Source organism: Thalia democratica, chromosome 3, assembly GCF_965202585.1.
Source record: "Thalia democratica chromosome 3, ktThaDemo2.hap1.1, whole genome shotgun sequence".
In the NCBI taxonomy this organism is placed as follows: domain Eukaryota; kingdom Metazoa; phylum Chordata; class Thaliacea; order Salpida; family Salpidae; genus Thalia; species Thalia democratica.
The window spans coordinates 79,737,974-79,757,111 of record NC_139167.1 but is presented as its reverse complement, the minus strand read 5'-3'; positions in this window follow the sequence as shown (position 1 = coordinate 79,757,111).

Here is a 19,138-nt window from a genome sequence, read left to right as displayed (position 1 = left end):
TAAACAAAAGCAAACAGTTTTAACTGACCAGATTGTTACCAGCTTGTTGTTGATTTGCTGAAACTAGAGGCTGCTGATCAAATCGTTGCTGGTTTGACTGAGCAAGACTTGGATTGAGAGCTGAAATCGAAGTTAGTAGTAGAAATTTATTCTGATTATTGTTTGATTAAACGAAACATGATACTGAGTTGAGAGCTAAAATATTCAAAAAAGTATTAATAGGTTTAAAAGGTCTATTTGATAGGTTGAGACTCCCACTATTTTGAAAACGATCATTGATACAGTACCAAGTTCTTATAAACACAATGAGTCTTTCAAAGGGGCAATATTTACATATTACTTTTAAAGTAATTGTTAGATTAAAAAAAATAATAAATTATTTTCATAGTTTATTTGTTACATGATTTTACAAGTATTAAAATCAAAACTTGTGGTTTCTTGAGATTTAAAACTTTACCTAGAGTGATACTTGGTAAAAAAATAATTGGCACTGAGCTTTTAACTAGGCTTGATTGGTTTTCTTGCATTTGGTTTTGCATACTTTACTGTAGTTATTTTAATTAAGCATCAATACCTGTAAGAACTTAAGTTTTATGATATCTTCTTAATAACTGACTTAAAGTATAAATCATATTTTTGACAACTTTTTTTTAAGTGCAGAATAGCTTATAAAAAATTTAGTTTTTAAAGTTTTGTGTAGTAAAGTCATATTAAGTATTAACCTTAATTAAATAAATTATATAACATAATACTACTCATGAAAAGATTCAGAAATAGAATTTAAAAACATTGATATGAAAAACTTGCTAGTTTTTGGTATAAGTTTCTTTAAATTATGTTATATTTGGCTGGCTACAGTTCTTGCATGAAGCCTCTTTAAGATTTTTAGTTTGTTTATTATTTTAAGGTTTAAATACTAACAATTCTGTTATAATTTTTAGTACAAATTTTAAAAATATTTTTTTTAATCGTTTCAATATGATTTGTTTTATTATAATTTACATTTAAGACAAAAGTTTTATTGAGTTTATTACTTAACAACTGTTTTGTGCTAAAACAATTATGACAAGTAAACAAACTAACAAGTTGCAATGGACAAACACTTTATACAGTTTTAGATGAGTAATTAGTTGATTAGGTATTTAATTAAATAATTAAATTTATGTAATTTTCAGCATCATAAATCATCATTAACGTAAAATATAATAATAACAACAAAAAAAACAAAAGGACAACATAAAAAACAAAATTAATAATGTTTTGTTTCTTTTATTTTTTTTGTTTCTTGTTATTCTTATGTTTTACGTAAATGATAGTTTATTATGCTGAAAATTACGTAAGTTTAATTGTTTGATTAAATACCTAATCAACTAATTAATAGTGATGTACCGGACCTGGATCCGAACATTTTTTTCAAATAAGGATCCGGCCGGACCCGGATTCGCACTTATTTTTCAAATTAGAATCCGGCCCGGATTTTTTTTTTAAATTAAGATCCGGCCGGAACTGGAATCGGATTTTTTTTCAAATTAAAGTCCGACCGGATCCGAAACCGGATTCTTAATACTCAAAGTAATTTGTAATGTAAGTAGTATAAAACTACTATGTACGATAATGCAATTTTTTATAACTAACTACTAACTAAGTATAGTTGTGTGAAATTTATCTTTTATGTGTTATATCTGACTATATACTTTTGAGTTTTGAAAAACTATAGTTCATACAAAAATTTAGTCTAAAAAATTTTAATGGGCTTGTAACAACTAGCGCTGTTCTTTTCTTCCATTTCTCTCAAAGTTAAAAATGCTTAAGTTTAGTGAAGCGCGATTAGTTTGAGCAGTCTAGTTTTAGCTTTGTAATAACATCATATCGTGCTAAAGGTTGTGTTCGCCTCGTACTTCTTGTACGCAAGCGACTGTTTTTTATTAACTTTAAATTGAAGTAGTTATTAGTATATTTTTTTGTTATGTGTAATCGCAGTTTCTATTTATTTTAATACAGCTTTGTGTTTCTAGACTCGGTTTCTTTATATACAGTTAGTTAAGCATTCTAACAATCTAACTATTTAACTAAACTAACCTTAAAAGATAGTCTAAGTTTAGTTGGCAATTCATTAAGTCGACTTAGCTAAATAACTTAGCTAATTCATATCTAAACATTAAATAACATCACCGATATATTTATAACGCGCACGGACTCAGATAATAACCAGCATCGCGTATAAGTAACATATTAAGTAAATCCGGATCGTTAAATGCTGCTAAAATAATTAAATAATAAGAAAGTTTATGATATGTTATTAAGGTCTAGTTAAGATTAACAGTTAAAAATAGTAACTGGTTTGTTTGCTTATTTTCTGAACAGTATTTACATTTAAATTTTATTAAAGTTGAAAGAACAAAAGAAAAATTTGAAATTGAAAGAACAGTAAAAAAACTTCAAATTGAAAGAACAATATTAATCACTAAAATATCTGTTTTGCTAAACTTATAAACTTTCCATGATTCTTGGCAACCAGAATATCACCTAACTTTAGCAAATATCACGGTTGCTACTCTTTGATTCAAAAAAAACTAACCTAAGTGATTATAAACTTTCCTGAGTCAGAATGAGGTTTTGAAAAACCAAAAATAATTACTTTAAGTTATTAATCAGTAGAACAGCTAGCAAAAAGGTTGAACATTTTAAGTAATGTTAACAACTAAGGCTATAGGGGGGTTAAAAACTTGTTTTACAAGTTGATTTTACAGTGACCTCTCGCATCTTTACGCACTTGTGACGTTACACACTCTCGTTTAGTAACGCATTTAAAAATTCTAAAAAAATGTTTAATGTTTTTTAATAATGCATAAATTAGGTTTGTTTTATATTTTTTATCTAAAATATGCTTTTAAATGCTAACTAACTTCACTATATCTTTAGAATTTATAAACTTATGTTCCTTGACTAATTGATTAGCATTTAGTTATACCTCAGTATATCAAAATTTTGTAAACAAAAAGAGTTTAATTAAAAATTCTGAAAGAAATATGACTGTGTTAAATAATGAAAGCATAATGAAATATAAAAGTTTAAAGTAAAAACCAATATTACAGCACTTTTTCCTGATATATGAACAAACATCTAAGAAAGAAATCTAATGAAACTTCCTAGCAAAAAGTAGCAGTGGTACTTAATAAATATAGAGTTTACATTTAACACAAATGCTTAAATATAAATTAAATTTGCTAAGTAGAATAGAATATAAATATTTAGTATCAAAAAATTCACATATAAATAAAGATAAAATCTAGTTATTATTAAAATTAAAAAAAAATTTCTAATACATTATTTTATATGAATTTAAATCGTTTTTTTTAAATATATGTATAGTTTTATCTTTTGTTTTAACATTAATAAACAAATTAAATTTTTTTTTTTTTAAGTGAGAAAGTCCCCAGTCTGCTTTTAACTAAAAGCAATATCAGAAAACAGCCTTTATAGTAAGTATACTTGGTACCTCTCGAATCTTTACGCAGTTTTTCTGTGGACACAATGTTCGTAAATAAGCGAGAGGTTACTGTATTTAACAGATTACTATCTTAGCTACCAGATGCTTTTAATAGCTTCACATAATTCAAAGTAGTTTCTAAAATAAAAGCGGCCAAAGCCGGAGAGTTCCATAGGGACCTAATGGAAAGCGCAAGCTAAAAACGCGGAAATATCCATTTCACTGAAAATCTATTTCGTCCTAGGTCTTTTAAGCTAGGTACCTCAAATTTTCAAAAAGTTATTCCTTACGAAGTTTAAAATCTTTTGAATGTTGGAATTTCAATAAATTGAAATTTACAAATTTAAGGTCTAAAATTCAAAAAAATACCTTTTTTTGAAAAAAAGATTCTTTTTCTCAAAAAAAAAAATTCCTACCCTCACTAGATTTAAAATTTAGTAAAGAATAAACTGTGAAAATTTGAATAAGATTGCTTTAAAACTGTAAGAGGAGATAGATTTTTAATGAAATGGTTTTTTTTTGCCTTTTTAGTTTGCACCTTCTATAAGGAAGCTATTGAGCTAGTCGGCTTTGACCCCTCGTATCTCGAAAACTACTTTAAATTTTGTTAAGCTGTAAAAAGTATCTGGTAGCTAGGATTAAAATCAATCAAACAAGATCAACTTGTAAAAATCAAGGTGGACTCTTCTATAGCCTTACCAATCTAAAATCAATTAAAATCAAGTTTTTGAAAAAAACTAACTAGAAAATCACAAAATATTGAAAACTGGATTATCTAAAACTCATTCAAAAGATAAAAGAAAATTAGCCTGAATTTTTCAAAAAATCTTAAAAGTAGCCTGAATTTTTAGAAAAACTAAACTAGCCTGAGGCAGCCTTAGATTTTCAAAAATTCCCAAAAAATTTTAAAACTAGCAGGGTTGCCACTGTTTAAGTCAATAAAAAAATTGCTAAAGTGAGTATAAACTAGCCTGATTCTAAAATTACTTTAATCTAATAATCAGTAGAACAGCTAGCCATAATGTTGACAACTTGGTAGTAAAATTTTTAGTTTGACAACATAAGTAAAGAGTTGCATTTCTGAAATGTTCGTTTCATAGTTTAAATGTAAACAAATGTAAATTAGTCACTTGTACAAAATGAGCCAATCACGGTAGGTGTTTAATTTTCAAACGTATTTTCTGACGAAAATGACTCTTTTTAATTTACACAGGGTTTGTTTTTGAAAAAATATTTTTCTGTATGCTCTTTTTTACTAACTAGATCCGAATCGGCCGGATCGCTGTTAGGACCCGGATCCGGACTTTTTTTTCATATCAAGATCCGGCCGGATCCGGATATTAGACAAAAATGGCAATATCCGGCCGGATCCGGATAGTGTGTCCATTTCAAATTGTTAGTTTGTATACTTGTGATCATCGCTTTAACGTGAAACAATTGTTAAGTAATATACTCAATATAAATTTTGTCCTAATTGTATAAAGGCTCCTTAAGTGTAAAGTTGTGTAGAAATTTATCAGGGTTGCCACTCGTTTTTTTTTAATTTTTCTAGGTTTTCCAAATTTCTTCCAGGTTTTTAAAAGTAAACATTTTTTGGTCTATTTTTAGTTTTAAGTTAATTTCTATAAAAGAAACTGTGTTAAATAGTACAAATAAAATTTAAAAGATGCTGTAAAGTTACATTAAATGTGTTTATTATTAAAAAAAAAATTAAAAATTTTGATGATGACAAAAAAAAAATATTTATATGATAGAATTTTCGTGTCAAATCGAATTTTTAGTACTAAAAATGTTAAAATTATTAAAAGTTCCAGGTTTTTTGATCAAAATTCTAGGTTTTTCCAGGTTCATTTCAAAATTTCTCAAATTCCAGGTTATTTTTGCCTAAATTGTCGAATTCCAGGTTTTTCAAGGTTTTTCTAGGTTTCCAGGTAAAGTGGCAACTCTGATTTGTTGTTTAAACTTCAATATTTTATAATTTGTACTGCAAAAAGTTTTTGAACAAAGGTTTTACAAGTCCTTGCCATAAAAATGTTTTACAGCACTAAAATAATTCAAACAATAATAATACCTACTTAAAACTTAAACGTTAGGTTTGAGGATTCTGTTTATTTTTTAATAAAATTTTTACTTTCTAGCTGCGTTTACAAGAAGTAATGTTTATATAAATAAAATTAGAGTTTGATACTGGTTATTATCACATAAATTTTACTTTAAAAATGAACATTATATGTGATCATTTATTATAATTTAGTACCATTTTTAACAAACTTAGGTATAAAATAACTTAATATTGAGAATATTTCAACTAAATCTCATTCAAAATCTAGAAAAATCTGTACACAATCCTAAACTTACATTATTCAATAAAATAGTTTTTTTTAAATGCTTACTTACAACAACATTTGTAATGCATTTTAATGGTGTTTCTTTCTGTTTACAAATATGCATTTGTTCAAATGTTTAGTGAAGTACTTAATAATTGTAGTGTACATTTATAAGACAAATATTGTTTTACAGTAGTAATTTAATCATAAGGTATAAAATCAAATACCCAGGATTGCTTCTATAAAAATTGTCTTTTTATTACCTTATTTAGCTAAACTTTACAAATTTTGTGACTTACACTATATATAACAGGGGCGTAGCGTGGGGAGGGACACTGGCGCATGCGTGCCACCCAAAAAAAAGAAAAGAAGTAAAATAAAGGATGTAATATCTTTATCCTTTACTGTTCATTTTTTCTGCTTAATTTCCTTTTTTTCAATTATTTTTATCTAGTTTTCGAAAAGTTAAACGAAATTTTGAACACCAATTAGTGACAAGTTAGGGAAATTACCCAATATACTGATTCGATGCGCAAGCGAAAGTGCGCACCGATGTTGATGAAAAACTCCATAAGGAAAAAATTTATAACTTCATGAACTTCATATGAATTTGAACTCAAAAAAACACGCAATTAATGTAGTGCACCGCAAGAGTATAACCTTTTGACAGATTTTTCTACAAAAAGTTTACAAAAATACGTCAAGCTTAAAGGAAAATTAAAAAATTTTAAAAGTTTTTGTTTTATGCTACAATATATGTTAAGACTACTGCTAGTTTTCTGATCTTTATTTTTATAAACATACAATAAAAAGCGTGTCGGCCTATGAGAAATAAACTTTGTTTGTGATTTTATTTTAAATATATATACAATCAGATAAATTAATTTTAAAAAGTATACTTTTAACTTAAAAACGTTAAAGTAACAATCAGCTACTTCGAACTTATTTTAGTTAATGAATTTATTTAAACTATATTACTTATAAAAAGATCTTTTCATAGCTAATTACAACAGCTTTAATTTAGAGGAATTTTGAGAAAAAAGTTTGCGCCCCCCTGACCGAAATACCAAGCTACGCCACTTATATATAATATTATTAATATTCATATAATATTTTACAAGGTTAACTTAAGTTAATTAAACTTATAATGACTAAAACTCAATAAACTTGGTTGCAGTAAAACTGTATTTTTTAAATTAATATAGTTTCATTCTTACATCTAGTATTTACATGTATGACACTAAACACAGAGTTGCCACTTGTTTTTTCAAAAGTTTTACCAAGTTTCCCAAATTTCTTCAAAGTTTTTAAAAGTACACACTTTTGGGTCTACTTTTGGTTTAAAGTTATGTTTAAGGTTAGAAACTGTGTTAAATAGTACAAAAACGTTGAAAAGATACTGTAAAGCTACTTTGAATATGTTATTTAATTAAAACTATTTTTGATAATGACAAAAATTTATTTTTACATGATAGATTTTTTAAGTCAAATTAAAATTGAACTACTTAACATGTGAAAATTGTTAAATTTCCGGGTTTTTATAATGATTTTTGTTCAAAATTCCAGGTTTTTTCAAAGTTTATTCAAAACTCCAGGTTTTTTTTTGCCTAAATTGTCAAATTCCAGATAATGTGGCAACCCTTTAAACATCAGGATGGCCACTAGTATTTAAGATGTCTTTAAGAATTTAAATTATTTAAAAGTTTATTCTAAGGTAAAATTTGTGTAGTATCTTTTAACAAGATTAATGAAGTTAGGATTAAAAAATAGTAGTATAAAATTTCTGATAAACATTGGACGTGTAACAAATTTTTCAAAGAGAAATAATAATTCAAATATTTTTAACCACTTATGTGATTTATAATAAGTAAAAATGTTTTGATTTTTTTATTAATATTACAATCAATGTATATAAATTTTTGAGCAAATCATCTACTATAAACTTAACTTAGGGAAGAAATTAAATTTAAATTAACTTTAAATTTAACCTCTAATTAAAAATAGTAATTTTTTGATCCCAAAAAGTTTAAGAAAATAAAATCTTAAAACTTAAAAGCAAAAATTTTTTGTACAAAAATATTCAGTTTTCCTTGTTTCTATTGCATAGACTAATGACTTGTTTAGTATTAGTATTAACATTAAGAGGTAAGCAGCAAGTTAGTGGTTTTTATAAATAAAACTAAATTTACAAAAACCAATATAAGGCACAATTGAAGAAAACAAAATATTGAAGAAAATGGGAGGCACAAACTAAATATTAAAAAAAAAATCTATTTATATAAACAATTTTTGAAAGGTCTTTCTATAAATTTATTAGTCAAAGCTTAATAAAGTTATTTAAAATGGTCTTCTAAGTTGTAATTAATTTTTTATTAATAAAAATAACCACTATTTTAAAACACTGCTAAAAATTGTTTATAAAGATATATTTAAATTTAATTTTTTTTATTTTAGTTTGTTTAAAATTTTTCTTTAAAAGTAAAAAAAAATGTTCTAAAAACTTCTATTAAATACTAAAAAAAACAGTTTCTTGAAATTTAGATCTCTTACTAGAAAAAAGAGTTGTATTATAATAGGTCGGCCAGTGCTTTAAAAAAAATTACAGGTGTTCTGATTTTCATTTAAACTATAAAAAAATATAAATTTCAGTTTTTATTTTAAGTAGGAAAGTAAATTTAATGCTAAATAACACATTTATATTGGTAAATTACTTCAACTCTATTTTAATTTAAGAAAATTTTCAATTTTAATTTTTTTATTTTGTTCAAAATTCTAGGGTTTTCAAGGTTGTTATAACTAAAATAACAAAATACTGAAACTAAAATACTAAATTTTGTATAAAATCTAAAAAAGTTATTTTGAGATTTTTAAAAATCTTAAAACTATCCTTAGTATTTTATAAAATAATTTAAATAGTCTGATTCATTTTAATTAAATAACCTAGCCTAACATATCTTGAAATTTTTAAAAACTTCATATTTTTTGTAACCACAATAGTTTGTGATTCAAATTCTTAAAAAAAATTTTTCGTTCACAAAATTAAAAAAAATAATTCATCAAAACATGACAGCAAATATTCTAAAACAAAATACCAAATTGTTACTGATAATTTTTACAGTATATAAGTTAACATATATTGGGATTGTTTTTACAGCACAACCTCTTTGTATATTTATTTTACATCAATTCATACAAACTTTTGTAACAATCAATTCTGTATGCTATGATTTATTTTATGTTTTTATTTATGCTTTAAATAGTTTCTGCTTTAGTTTAAGATCAATGTTACTAAACTATGCATGTGATAATGATATCATGTGACTAAGACATGAGATCATTGCTTCATATTTCACTTTTCACAACAGTATATGCTTTAATACTATGTTATTCATGTATTAAAAACTTGACTATTATAAACTTATTATCATTAGTTTATATAATTTTTTTAAATTAAATAACTTTTTTAATTACTTATATTTAAATTTTACAATAACTTAAAATTTATATGAAGCTCATACATTTTCATCAAAAAGTACCAAATCTATAACTTTTAAAGCAAGGGTAGGGAAAGTACAGCCCACAGGCGGTTCAGACATCAGAGTGAAAATGACCGGGAATTAGGATACTAATCTTAGAAAAATTCATGTGGTATTTGGCCTGCGAAAAGTAAAACTGCTACTTACAAATATGTAAATCCAGCCAGCTAAACTGCTTTTAGAAACTTGCGTTAGGTATTCTGAGATTTGAAATAAAGAGAAAAAAAGGATTAAATTGCAAATTCCAATAATTTGAATAATAGTAATAAAAATGCTTAAAATTATTATTTATTCAAAATTATTTTGTTAATTCCAAAAACTTTGTTTTCCACATTTGGCCCTCCGAAAGAAAAATGTTGTTTATCCCTAATTTAAAGTAAAATATTTTTCTAAATATAAGTACTGCGTCAGCAAAAGTATTTGGTTTTAAACTTTAAAAGCAAACAAAGTCTAAAACGAGAAATGTTCTTTTTAATAAGATAAATATTCCTGAAAACTTTTTTTCTTCATTTTTAAAGAAACCTTGAAGAAATTTCTAACGAACTAATGGATAATAATAATTTTTAAAGAAAAAAATTAATTATTTTATGATGCAGTTTAGATTCGAAAAAAAGAACTTTAACTCAATTAACAAATACGTGTGAGTGTGAATACGTTAATAAATAATAATGTTGAATAAAAGGTTACGTTACTGAATTTTTTTATTGTTTTTTAAAACATTAAATCAAACACAATTTAAAGAAGAACTTCATTTTTTTTAATAAAAATAAAATTTAAGGTAATATGTAAAAATATTATTACAAACTGTTTCAGTTTTACAATCAAAGTGTTAAAATTGTTTTAGTACATTGTAAATTAAAACCTATGTCATTTGATATTTTAGTAAGTTTATAACAACAAAAGTTATTAAGATTATCTTATGTAATTTTATCCAACTTAAAATATGAGAAAAAAAATAACTATATTTTGTTTAGCTTTCTGGTTAAATGCGATTAAATTAGTGGTTTTCAAATTTTACTATGCCTGCGTGAGACCAAAACTTGATTTTATTTAAAGTTAAAATTGAAAATCAAAAGTTATAATCGCTCAAAAAGATTAATATGACATTAAAAAGGCAGATTTTGATAACATCAATAAAAACCTGTTAAAATTAATTGGACCTCATTATTAACAAGTCAAAAATCTCTAACATTTTTATGACCAACTTATCAGCTCAATTCAAACCTCAATTAAACGTTTTACACCACTATCTTATAAAAATAACGAAAGTATGAAATGTCCATTTCACATTGAAAATTATTAAAAGGAAAACTTACTCTGTACAAAGTAAGTAAGACAAATAAATAACTTTCTAAATAATATATAAATCGTAAAGTATATCAATTACATTATATTATTTACTAAAAAATACATTTTAAATATGAAGAAACATTCTGCAAGAATACAACTTCAAAAACGTTTTAGAGTTATGTAAAATCAAAACTTAAATTAGGTACTGCAATGCAATACCGCTTTAATGTGAAAATGAAAAAAAATAAAACAGTATTCTCAGTTTTTTAAATAGCTTAACTTTTTAACTGAATTAAACAAAAATATTTAAAAAAGTTGATAACCACTAAAGCTTTAAACTAGCTCAATAATATTGTAATAAAATGCAAAATTTTATATAAATTATGATAACACTTAAAATTCAATTAACCACCTAAAAAATAAAATAGCAAGAACCTCAGAAAGTATCCCGCCTCCAACAACTTTAAGTATGCAACTCCATAAATAATATTTCTACTTTCTTTGATTTTCGATTGCTCTAAAGGATTAGCTGAGGTACTAAAACAACGGAAAAAGTATTTTATTATTCCAGTCTATATGATAGGTAATAAACACAATTAAACTATAGGAAGATGTATTTAACTAGTATTTTAAGGATTTTTTGATCATATTATATCTATAGAAATTATAAATCATCTTCTTTACTAAAATTTACTATCTAATAAACAATTTGATTTTGTTCCTAACCGCTCGTCAAACATTCAACTATCAACATGCTTTCATTCATAGATAGTTTCGTATCTCAAAGATATGTATTTAAGTAGTTTACACTGATTTTAAAAACGCTTTTGATTCAGCATTACAGAAATTATTATTAAAAATATTAAGTCAGTATGGACTGCATGATATTTTTGTGATCAATAGTTTTTTTAAATGCATAACAGATATATAAAACACTTTCCGAAGTTTTTCTGTGGCGGTTTATACGTATTACACTACTTTTCGTCAGAACTTAGCAGTAGAACAATAATTTTTCACAAATTATTATTTTATTGTTTATAAATTGTAGATTTTTAACTTTACAAAAGTCTTATTAAACACGAAGTATGTGTTTAATAAGAAAACCGTATTAGCATAAAAATTATTGGGAAACATTTTTTTAAAGCACGTAGATTGTCTAATTTTGAATAAAAAGTCTTCATTTAAAATGTGAAAAATTTGTGATTTAAAAACATCTAAAATACTTCATACATATTTTTCTAAAAAAAAAACGTATAAAATTACGTAAACTATACAAAAAATATAAACTAAATTTTACATATTAGCTAAAAGTCAACAGCTGGATATGAATTTAAATTAGACTATTTTAAAGTAAAACCATGTTAAATCGCTTTTTTATAGCAATTATATTATTTTCTTCCAGGTGCTGTACAAGAAAACATTAAAAAACACTGATGTAGTCATTTGCTATAATTGCAGTCAAACAAACTATAACTTAAATAAAAGCATTAATACATTTTTTTATTTAACTTAAGCTCACTTTAACTAATTACGAATGTAGACATATACACAATGAAAGTTATTCTTCAACTTATTAACTAAATTTGCAAACAAACATGTGCAAGAAGACAAGTAAATAAATTTTCTGAAATAATTAAACTATAAAAGTTACATTATATCCAAAATACAACTGTTAAGTTTTTCCACTACAAATTAAAAAATCTACGGAAAAATTCCTGACTCTATTCAAGCTCTAACAAAAATAAAGTTGAGTTTTCAACAAATCGTCACAACAGCTTTAATTAAACTTAGAGTTACACTAACTACCATTTTAGGTGTCTACAGGTTTTGAGTAATTGAATTTACAAAAAAATATTATAGTATAACTGTTATAAATTTTAACAACATCATAAAAAACCTATGATAAGAAAATTGAAACTTTTTTTTTCAAATCCATAAAAAAACTGTATTGAAAATAAGCGATTTGTACAAAAACTCATAAGTATTATATAAACTCATAAGAGTTGTAATGGAAACTTAATACTGTATGTGATGGCTAATACTATATCATTGAGAACTACTCTATAGTTTTATTGTCTAAAGCTACATAAAAATATAAAACTAACAATACTTTTTTCTTAATTTGTTTATAGTATACGTACTGATGATAGCAAAAACACATATCAAGGGTGCTACTCTTTGAGTCAAAAAATAAATAGTTACCAATAACTGTCAGAATTGACCTTTATCTGTTCATAGCCACCCTGAGTTTTTTCAAGTCTTTACAGAAATTTTTCAACCTTTTAATCAAATAAAAAAACAGTTTATAACAAAATTAGTTACATAATGATGAAGCTTAATTACTAGATTTTATTCAAAATCTAAAAAAATCTATTTAGATTTTTATAAATATTAAAATGGTTCTAAGTATTTCATGAAATAATTTAAATAGTTATATTCTTTTTAATTAAAAAAAAAACCTAGTATGATTTATCCTGAAACTATTAAAAACTTCTAATTTTTTGTAATCAAAGTTTTTTTTTTGAAATACTTAAAGGTTTTCTTTCATTCAGAAAATTTTTAAAAACAACCCCTCAAAACATGACAGCAAATAATCTACAACTAAACGCCTTCTAATTTAATTTATTACTGTAGCCATTTTTACAGTATGTTAGTCAACATATATTCAAATAGTTTTCACAGCACAATCTCTTTTTTTTCACTTCAATGTATACAAACTTTTGTAACAATATAAAAATTTTAATTTTGTATGCTTTGGTTAATCTTTTGTGTTTTTATATATGCTTTACGTAGTTTCTGCTTTGGTTAAAGATGCATGTAACAAAAACATCATATCATTGTTTCATATTTCAGTTTTACCTACAGTAAATGTTTTTATACTATGTCATTCATGTATTGAATACTTGAGTATTATGAACTTATTATCATTAGTGTGTAGGATTTTTAAAAACTTAAATAATTATTTCAATTACTTATCTTAAAGTTTTACATTAACTTTAAATTTTACATGAAGCTCATTCATTTCCATTAAAAAGTACCGAATCAATAACCTTTAAAGTCAGGGTTGACAAAATACAGCCAGCAGCCGGATCTGACGTCAGAGTGAAAATGGCTGGTTTTCCAATGTTTGCAAAGTTTTTGTAAAATAAAAGAAATATGAGGGATTTCATGTTCAAATAACGATATTTTTTGTAAAACGTACATGGGTCATGTCTTCTATAAAAACAGTTTAAAATAACAGAAAGCGTTAACCATTTAAATTAGTTGTAATTAAGTGTATTAAAATAAGTTTTGCTACAATGACCATAGAAAATTGAAGGTTTTTGAAACTTACAATCGTAAATATTTGTATAGGTTATTAAAACATTAGAAATTTGAAAAAAAAAACCTTTGAGAACACAGCAAACTACGAATATATAAAAAAAAATTATATAGATTTGTCTAAAATATCAGTTTAAGTAAATTTTTCTTAAAAAATCATGTTTTTTAAGGGGCCCCTTCAAAAACTTTAAACCCCAATCCAATGATTTGTTTTAATTCAAGGCAAAGAAGCGTTCTATAGAATTAAGAAAATCTTAGTAAGATTTGAATATAAGGAAAATAATTGGGTCTAAAGTTTCGACATTTTCTTAAAAGTTGCAAAAAATGCTAATCGAAGCAAAGTTAACGCTCGTTATAGGAAAGATAACAAACACAACGCGTTAAAATATTGGCCAATACTTTTAATTGGTAGCTTTTATCGAATTTTTATTCAAATTATATCTAAATCATCTTCTTGACTATAACTTACTATCTCATAAACAGTTTTTTTGTTCCTAACCGCTCGTCAAACATTCAACTATTAATATGCTTATATTCATGGATAGTTCCTTATCTCAAAAATTATGTATTAAGATAGTTTACACTGATATTATAATCGTTTTTGATTCAGCATTACAAAAACGATTATAAAAAATATCAAGTCAGTATGGACTTCATGAATCTTTAACGAAGTGGTTCTACAATTTTATATAATATTATACTTGTAATGTTTATAAATTATAAATTTTTACACTATATAAAATTTTTATGAGTACACAGTATGTATTTGAAAAACCGTTTGAGTTAAACCGTTTAAGCTTAAAAATCATTCAAAAATATTTTCTTAAAGCACTTTGATTAGCTAATTTTAAATAAAAAGTCTTCATTTGAAGTTTGCAACTCTATTGATTAAAAAAAAATTAACATACTATTTATATTTTTCTTCATACAAGGTATAAAACTACGTAAACTATACAAAAAGTATGAACAAAATTTTACGTAATAGCTGGATTTCAATTTTTAGTAGACTAATTAAAAGTAAAACCATGTTTAGTTGCTCTTTTATAGCGATTATACCAATTTTTTTTAGGTGCTTTACAGGAAACCAATAATGATATATTTATTTGCTATAGTTGAAGTTAAACAAAATATAATTTTATGAAAGCATTAATACATTGATTTATTTAATATAAGCTCACTTAAATTAATTATACATCTAGACGTATATACAATTAATATTATTCTTTAGTTCATTAATAAAAATTGTAAACAAATATGTATTGTTTATTGAAAGAAAAAAAAAGCGCTCAAATATTATGTCCTAGGAACTGGTGTACGAAAAAACCTTTCGGTTATCAAGTCATACACCAGGATACAGTTTAAAGTCATGTCCAGGACATGTGCAAGACAACTAAATAAATTTCCTAAAATAACTAAACTAAAAAAGTTACATTTTAACCACAACACAACTTGTTAAGTTTTTCCACTACAAATTAAAAAATCTACGAAAAAATCTCTGTCCTGGATCTGTTTCGTTCGAATCATCGTTTTGTGAATCAGTTGCACGAGATGGTAGAATATTGCATCTGAAATAAAAATTAATTTTGTGGATTGACGTTATTTTCCATTTTGAAAAATCGAACTTTTAATGTATCATGATAGAGATTTTAAAGAAGATTCTTTTCATTCAAAACATTGTTAAAAATCTCTTCTTTTTATCAATTGATATTAAGATTGATAAAAAGAAAAGATGTTTAGCAATATTTTTAAGATAATGAATTTTAAATAAATAAAAAAATGTTAAGAAATGTTTTAAAAGTTGCTAAAAGTAGTCATATTTTAGTAAAAATATTAATAAAAATGGTAGTTGTTTTACATTAGCAACTTACGGTTCCAAAGTGACTTCTTCGTAATTATCTTCAACCTCAACAGTCTTCTTGGGCGGGAGGAGTTCTTCCAGTTGCTTCAATACTTTCTCATCCTTCAACCCGCCTGTTGGAAAAACTACAACGAACTTCACAATCATCCTTCCGTTCACTAGCGGGTTTCTGTGCTTCGGCATTCCCTCCTCATTTATGCATTTCACCATGCAGCCGTATTTGATGTCACCTATTAAAGTTTATTTACTTAATACTTTGATTGTTTTAAAATTTTTTAGATTGGTAAGAGTGTTAAATAACTTAAATTTAAATTCTGGTTAGACCTTTTGGCTTTTTTAATTTTTATGTTTATTTTTCTTTCTCTACATTTTATCATTAGTAAACTGAAACAAAAATTTACAACATATTATACTTCTTTAAAATATTAATTTCCACTAAATTAGAAAAAACAAACAACTACATACAGGGTCCGTTTGTGAGGAGAAGTTTTCTTCCATCTAGGGTCTTTATGACGCGCTGGAACCCGGTGAGCGCCTCGCTTATAGAAATATCAATTTGCAAGTGCAGGTCCATGTTATTCCTCGTGTAAACGTCGTGGGGCTTCTGCTTCAACCCGATTATGACGTCACCTGCGACCTTGCCGGGCTCCTCGTCTCCCGCGCCCGTGAACTTGACCGTGTGTCCTGTTTTCATTCCTGTGAAAATACAATAATGTAATATTTATTTTTGAAACAATAAAGACTACTTGAATAAGTACGCTAACTTTGTTTGAGAATTCAGTTGAATTTAATGAGACTTTATGAACTTAATCTGCTCAAATTGTGAATACTCGGAATAATTTTTGGTAATTAAATGGTTTGATTATCTCATACAATTTATTTATGTTTTTATTGTAACCAATAATTAAAAAAGACACATTTATTTATTTTAGTTTAAGATATTTCAAAATAAATTGTGTGTGAAATATAAATGATAACAAAACAATGTTTCACTCCTATATTCGGATATAGAAAATCATCAGTTGTTGTAAATAATATACTAACCTTATTCAAATATAATATCTCAATATAGGAGTGAAACGTTGTTTTGTTGATAATAAATTGTAAAACTAAATAATAAATAAAAATCTCCTCATAGCTAATTAAATGAAAACTTAAATTGTTTGATTTAAAACAAACTACAATGATATAAATAAAAATATAAGTTTTATAAAAAATAAAACCTTTATCAATATGAACTTCAATGATTTTGGGTTGGGTTAGAATCTTTTTTCCATGACAATTCTTGCATTTGTTAACGATAATCTTTCCTTCACCGTTGCAAAAATGACATGTTTGTTGTACCTGAAAACAAGCAATATTAAAATATAGGTTTACATTAGTACTTCATAATTCAAAAAACTTCATCAGTGTTCTTACAAAAAAAATATTTCTAAACAGACATATATTTAAACTGTTTAGATCATACAATAAAGTACTAATGATTATAAACAAAAACATTATATATATATTATACAATACTAAAACACTCACCCGTCGAACCATGTTCATTCCCAAATTCTGATAGATGGACCTGGTACCCTGACCCTTGCAGTGCCTGCAACTTCTAAAGTTGCTACCCCCTCTACCGCTGCACTGCTCGCACACAACCTTCCTGTTTATTTTCAGTCGTCTGGTGGCGCCGCTGTACATTTGCTCCAACGAGACCTTCAGCTCGTGCACGACGTCCGCTACCTTCGGCGGTCCGCGTTGCCCACCCACTTGAAACAAACAAAAGTTAAAATGAGTACCGATTTAGTTGTTTTCAAGCTGAGATGCTTAAATTGAAGGAAGATTATAATGAAAAAAGTAGAATTATTGAAAATAACATTGATCAGATTCAAAAAGATGAATTCAGCAGTAAGAGAATAGACAATATAGAAAATAGAATAACAGAATTACAAAAAAGTTTCTCAGAGTTTAAGTCTGATTTTACTTCTAAATTTAACAAGTTTGAAACTAAATTCTCCAAATATGCTGATGCTATGCAGAAAAGTGAACCAACAGAAATTATCACAAACATTAGTACCAAATTAAATTTAGTAGCAGAAAAAATAGATGCTGAAAATGAACAAAAACTGAAAGAAAAAAAGGCTTTAAATGTAATAATATTTAACATTCCAGAAAGTAAAAATCCAACTCATAATGCACTAGAAAGTTGCAAAAATGATCTAAAAATTATTCAACAAGTATTAGGAGAAAATAAAATAAAAAAAGAAGAGTTTAAGTCACTTTATCGAGTTGGTAAAATTGCAGATAACAAAATCAGACCAATTATAGTCAAATTAAACAGTTTAGCATCCAAACACAGACTGTTAAAACTGAGAGATTTGAAAATGTTTAATGGTGAAATTGAATCAAAAATCTACATCAACCCTGACAGAACTTTCTTGGAACTTAAGCTTTCAGAACATTAAGAAAAGAAGTTAAAATAAAGCAAGCCATCGCTGATGAGAAAAAATCGGACATAAAATATGTTATAAGGAACAACAAGATAGTTGAACTGACAAAACAGCCCTTTCGTTACCGCTCCCAGGACATCTGGGATTAGTGGAGGAAATCGTGAGTCAAAGGGTATAAATTTATTAAGTGATAGGATTAATTTTATCACTAACAAGTTTTCGTATATAAATTGTAACAAAAACTATTTAAAAGTTTGTTACACTAATATAAGATCTGTTTTAAATAAATTTTATATTTTAGAGAACTATATAAATTTGAATAACATTAATTTATTTTTTTTGACTGAAACATGGTTGACTAATAAAGTCAACGATGCCACAGTGTGTCCTTTTAACTATAACATTTACCGAAGTGATAGGTCTAGTAGGGGTGGAGGTGTTGCTATCCTTTTCAAAAATTCGCTTAAAGTTATTAAAGTTAAAAACGATTCTATCTCTACTAGCAACATCAATTTTGAATACCTATGTGTAGATGTAATTTTAAAAAAGATGAAATTAAGATTTTGTTGTGTCTACCTTCCTCCACTGTCTGCAAGATGCGCACTGACTGTTCAAAATGTAATTAAAATGATTAAAATGGTTTTTCCAAAGGAGTGTTCTTTTTATGTTCTTGGTGATTTTAATATGCCAAATATAGATTGGAGGATTCCTAGCACAGATTTCAATAAACCCCATGAGTGTTTTCTTAATTTTTGTACAGACAATTTTTTAACCCAAGTAATTGAAAATTCAACCCATAAGAATGGTAACATTCTCGATCTCATAATTTGCAATCATTTTGGTCTACATAGAATCATATCACACTCAACTAATTT